Raw genomic sequence first — 5929 nt, 5'->3', positions numbered from 1 at the left:
AAATTCTGCTAGTAAACCTTGTCATCATGTGACTTGATAAATAACAGAGAGGATTCAGTGTGGAGACTAGCAAGCTCGAAGCCCTCTATTTCCAAACTGATTTCTGGGGAAATAAGAGCCAGCAACTCAGGTGCCTGACGTGGGCACATTTACCCTCCTCACAGACTGACTCAAAGTCGGTGGCACAGATGTTTTTCTACTGATTCTCCCATTCTACAGAAGGACAGCGACTATCCTGAGGGCTTCCTTCCTCAAAGGGAAGGCGTGTCCTGTAGCCAGGTTCTGCAGAAAGGATGGCAGAGAGGGCCTTGTCACTTTAAAAAACCCAATAAATACATATCGTAAATGGAATTTAAAAGTACTCCTGTGAAAGAACACTATAAACGTTCTTTCCATTACTCTGATATACAAGGATAGAGTTTTAAAAACAAAGGGAAAATAACGCCCACCGTGGAAATAGAAATACTAAGATCACGGAAGAATCACCGACAGCCATAGCTGCTTCTTCAAAGTGCTGGGGTAGTGGCGGGAAGGGAGAGGCGAGTCAGTGCTGAGATTTGGATCAGAAATACATACATACGTGTGCCTATATACACATATATAGATAAAAAAAGACTTCTGCACCCCCAGCCCACTCCCAGGTGTGAGGGTCAAAGCACTACAGAGGCAGCTCTGGCGGGGACCGATGCCGAGGAATTCTGGATCCCTGACACCTATATCCAGGGGCTGTAGGGGCCATTGACCTTTGTGTAGGGGCAGGAGGAGGACGCGTTGGCCGCCAATGCCTGCCGAGTGGGGACGACCCCTTCTTTCTCTTGTGATCGGCGACGACGCCCCCACCCCACACCCCACTTGCGCTTCTTCCTGTAGTGCTGGGCCTCCCGCTGGCCTAGACCCAGCCGGGCCACCACCTCGTGCCTGGCCCGCGCCCTCTCAGCGAGCTGCTTCATCTTGGCTCCCCATTGGGCCAGTCCGTGGTTGGCCCGGTTGAGTGAGGTTCTTGCGCTGGTAAAAGACCAGCGAGATGCAGGTTGGGTGGCAGCAGGTTGGGCGGCAGCAGGTTGGACTTCTTGAGTGGTGTAGCAGCATGGCAGAGGGCAAGCTCATGCTGGGCACCCTTGATGAGGGTGGAGCCGTGGGAGGGACCATGGTCCTGCCGCAGATGTTCTCATGCTCACTGTCCAACCACAGCTCCTCCTACCCCTTTTCACCATCATCGCTGCTTCCGCTGCCCTAATCCTCCTTCACCCTCCCTTTGTGGGGCCCTCCTCGAGCGTCCCCTCATCCAGGCCAAAGGAATCCCATAGCTTCTGGAACTTCGTGCCCCAAACAGTTTCTCGTCGGATCCTAGGGACATACTAAAGGACTGCCAGGCTTCGTCCAGCTGGCTGGCCCCTGTGGCTGGAATCCTGCCCTCCTCCCCTTTCCTGGGACACCACAACTTCTCCTGAAACCCAGGACTGCATTTCCCAAGGTTCCTCAGTCAGGCCAGGCCCAGCCAAGGCTGAGGCATTGTTCTTGAACTTGCAGGGGCTCCACAGAGTGCTTCGCATTGGTCCTCCACCCTGGGGTGCTCGCTGCAGCCCTTCACCAGGGAACAGCTCCCACTGGCCATCCAGGAAGTGGGAAGGGGTGGAGCAGCCAGAGCCAAAAGAACCAAGCTTGTCAGGGACCACGGTGGTGCTCTCCCCAGGAGGGAGCACCCCCCCCCAGCTGCCACCCACACTGGTAGTCCTCCTAAGGGACATGCTCAGACCTCCTGAGTACTGTCCCCATAGGTGACTGGGTCCCCCATTCTGAGATGCTTCATGCAAAAGTGTTTTGCACATTACCAGGGTCTCTTGGTACAGACTGGCCTGGAGCAGTGGATCTGCTTGCTCTTGCTTGATGAATCTGTTGTAGCAGTTGGAGTTCTGTGCAAAGGGAGGGGGGCCTGGGCAGATACTCCTTGAGGTCTAGACAAGTAAGCTGCTGGTAGTGAGAGATGGGGTAGTGGGTGTTGATGGGAACAGCCTGGCTGGACAGCTTGGCGAACATAGCACCACGATAGGCCAGGCTCAGGCTGTTGTGCAGAGTGTGGAGGTCTGGCTTCTTCTCAAAACTGCCTCTGCTGCCACTCTGCTTCCAGGATCCAGGACCCAGGAACTGGGAGGGAAAGACAGTGTTGCTGGGAGGAAAGCCATGGTAACCAAACAAAGGAAGAGCAAACTTTGAGTGAAACCCATTGACAGAGGTCAGGATGGGCTCTGCGTAGTAGGAATGGCAGGAGTACATGCTGTACATGCTGTAGGAGTCACGGGGCAGGCATCTACCCAATACCAAGTAGCCTTCTACCACCCCGTTACCACTGTAATTGAAGGAGCTAAAGTGGTTCTACAGCTCCACCTTGATGGATGGCTTGCTGGGACAATTCACCCTTCAGAGACAAGCCTGCATCAGTGGGGACACCAGCCAGTTCCAGGGCCTCCTGCTTGATCTTCTAGGCATGCTCAGCCTCCTGGCTTCCATCTGCTGCTGGGGGCAAGACTTGGCAGACTCAGGCAGGCACCAGACCTTGCAGGGGAAGGTGGTGAATAACTGAATGGCCCCACTGCCCAACCAGCATTCTGGTTCTAGCTGCCAAACACTAAGATGGTGTTGCCCACCTTATAGAGGAGGATCATGTGCAATTGCTCATCCTTGGGAATTTTGCCCAGGTGGCGATTGTCTTCCTTGATCAGAGTGCAGACCATGGTGCTCCCATTGTAGAGGTTATGCTGATCCTTGTGGTGTGAGTGCAGTAGTCTATGCAGGCTGTGACCCCTTAGAAGAGCTGCCTTACCCTCAGCCCCAGGCAGCAAAGGATTGCTATTTCCTTGTTGGTCACCTAGCTCTGATAGGCCTGGGGAGCCAACTGCTTGTGCAGGGAAGTGAATTCAGTGGCCAGGTCCTGGAAACTTTCCCGAAGTACTTCTTCCTCTTTGGGATTATTCCCCATGAGGTGGAACTTGCGAGGCATCTTACTCCAAGTGTATTTGCTGCCATTGGTACATACTGCAGGAGCAAAAAAGGAGAGGGTGCTTTCTACCAGTGTTGAGGTCTTTGCCTTGGCCAACACAGGTTTGATTGTCATTGAGTCCTTATCTCCGGCTGATGGGGTTCCTGTACTTCTGGAGGGTGTTGGTGAGTTCCTGGTAAAGGGTGTATCTGAGGCTGCAGGGGATGCCCTCCCAGGCCAGCATGAAGATGACAATCATGACATTCTGGAATTGGTGGCCTGCCTGGTACCAGGCAGAGATGCTTCTCCTCCTCCTATGCATGCCTGAAGATCACCCACTTTGCAATGGGGCAGCCACACAAGATCTTCCCCTCCTTCCTGGTGTAGATGACCTTCTCAATCTGCATGGCTTTCCCCTTCTCTCCATACCGCTCCTCTATGAGCTCACAAATAGATGCTACAGTGAGAGTAGATCCCAGGTGAGTGTACTATGGACCTTCATCTTTCTCCACTATCTGTTTGACACAATTGCAGTTGAGGAACTCAGCCTGGCTCTCTTAGCGGGTATGTCAGCAGACCTTTGGTGGGTGTGTCCAGGTACTTAAAAGGTGACTCCAAGAAGCTGCTAATGATGGATGTGAGTGGGTTCTCAGCCTTGGTGGGAGAGGCCTCCTGGTTTCCCTTCTCTGAATGGAAGCAGGTGGTTAACAGCACACTCACAGCCGTGAAAGTTTGATCTTGATCTGCTTGGGGGAACAGGTAGCAAAAAGGCTCGGGTGGGGGGGGCGGTCTGCAGACATTTGCTCCTCAGAGTCCTGAATGGGCACATATGGGGGGAGAGGAAGCCCAAAGCTATCTCCAAATTCAGCCTCAAATTGCTGGTTGAGTACTTCCAGTTTGTCGACAGCAGGGGGAAGAGGGCCAGCAGAGCCTACTACAGGGTTGCCAAGGGGCTAGGGGATCTCATTTCCTGAGTAGGGGGCAACTGGCTGTCCCCAGAGGGATTTGGTGCAAATAATTCAAGAGAAGTTTCTGGGAACAGAGAGACAGCAGAGCCCTGCAAGGCCAGAAGGGGGCAGGTGGATGTGCCTGTGCTTCCTTATAGGCTGGGGACCTCAGCTCTTCCAGAACAATCTTATGGTAAGGCGGAAAGAAAAGTTGTGCTTCCCGTGGCTTGGACATCTTGATCTGAATTGGCTCTTGGACACTGGGCTTGATCCTGTTGGTGGCTTTCTCAATTCCCATGGAAACTCTGGCTGGTGCTGAGGACTTCTTTTCTTCTGCTTGGATGGATGGTTTGTCTGGAGGCCTGGGGAAGGAGAGCATGGTGGGGTCCACCAGCTGGGAGCAGGAGGCTCTGTGGGAGTGGAGAAGGTGGTGCCATGGGCCTATTCTAGGAAGAGACTGATTACAATGGAGATGCTGCCAAGCTATCTGGGCCTTCTGATGGGTGTCGGGTTCCCTTGGACAAGATGTGTTTTCTCTCTTACGGCTTTTGGAATTGTCTCTTTATCTTTGGCTTTTAACTCTTGATTGTCATATGCCTCAGTGTGGGTCTATTTTGCTCTATCCTATTTGGAGTTCATTGAACTTCTTGGATGTTCATATCTTCTTGAATTCATATCTTTCACTAAATTTGGGAAGTTTTAAGCCATTCTTTTTTCGAGTATTCTTTCTACCCCTTTCTCTCTTTCTTCTCTTTCTTCCCCTTCTGGGGGCTCCCACAGTGCATATATAGGAACACTTTATGATATCCTACATGTTCCTCAGACTCTGCTGAATTTTTTCATTGTTTTCTTTTTCTGCTCCTCAGACTGAATAATTTCAATTTTCTTATCTTCAAGCCCACTGATTCTTTGTTCTGCCAGATCCAGTTTGATGTTGAACCCCCCTGAGGATTTTTTTAAATTTGTTACTGTGATCTTCAGCTCTATTTGTTTCCTTTTCATGATGTCTGTCTCTTATTGATATTCTCTTTGTGTTCTCATCCCTTGTTTTCCTATTTCCTTTATTTCTTTGTCCATGTTTTACTTTAGCTCTTTGAACATAAATAGGATTTTAAGTCTTTCTCTGGTATGACCAAGCTCTGAGCCATTGTTACCTGTTTTCTTTGTATGTGTCACATTTTTGTTGCCTCCTGGGCATTTTGATACCCTGAATGCTAGGAGCTAACAAAAACTAAAAATGAAAGGAAGGAAGGACGGAAGGAAGGAAGGGAGAAAAGAAGGAAGGAGGGGAAGAAGGAAGAAAGGAAAGAGAGACAAAGGAGGGAGGTATAAAGGAAGGAAGAAAGGAAGGAAGAAATCTTTTTCAGTCTTTGCAAATTGGCCTGTGTGAGTGCCCTCCACATAGCTGTCCTACGAATAAATTTAAAGAATAACCTGAGGCATATATGCAGGGTTCTCCACCGTCTTTTCTGTGTGTGTGTCTTGTCCTGTGCATGCATGCATGGCCCTAGGATTTCCCCCATTTAAACTGATCCAAATGTCCCTTTTTCCCAAGGAAACAGTGTTTCCTCACAGATTTGAGTACTGCACTGCACCAGCGAAACTTTTCCTTAGGCAGGTGCAATTTTTTTGTTCTAGCGCATTCTGTAGGAGAACTCTGTGAACTGCCTTCCAAATGCAGGGCAAGTTCTGGGGTGGCAAGCCTGTGACAAGTATCCTGGTTCAGTCTTTCAGGCTGCAATCTAGTATGTACATAAGGGTTAATCTGCTCCCTCCAGAACAAAGACTAGCAACCTGCACTGGGAATGAGGACTGGCTCTGCACCAAGCTGTTAAGAGGATGGGGAAGGAAGAGCCAGCCAGGGCACCATGAGAGCCTTCCATTTCTAATTTGCCTTTTTCTTGATTTGGTGCTTGTCCTGTCCTGTTACTACAACACTTTAACTGTTTACTAGAGCTTTGAGAAAGATGGTTCTGCAAGTTCTTTGTTGCTTAAACCTTCTAGG

The 5929-nt window shown here is 50.4% G+C and overlaps 1 pseudogene; it reads right to left on the bottom strand.

Annotated features, from left to right (window-relative positions):
• Positions 1–713: 713 nt before the first annotated feature.
• LOC119515319 lies at positions 714–5122 on the bottom strand (annotated as a pseudogene).
• Between the last annotated feature and the right edge of the window lie 807 nt (positions 5123–5929).

The sequence above is a fragment of the Choloepus didactylus genome, chromosome 1, assembly GCF_015220235.1.
Source record: "Choloepus didactylus isolate mChoDid1 chromosome 1, mChoDid1.pri, whole genome shotgun sequence".
Lineage (NCBI taxonomy): Eukaryota > Metazoa > Chordata > Mammalia > Pilosa > Megalonychidae > Choloepus > Choloepus didactylus.
This window is presented reverse-complemented; position numbering and strand designations above follow the sequence as displayed.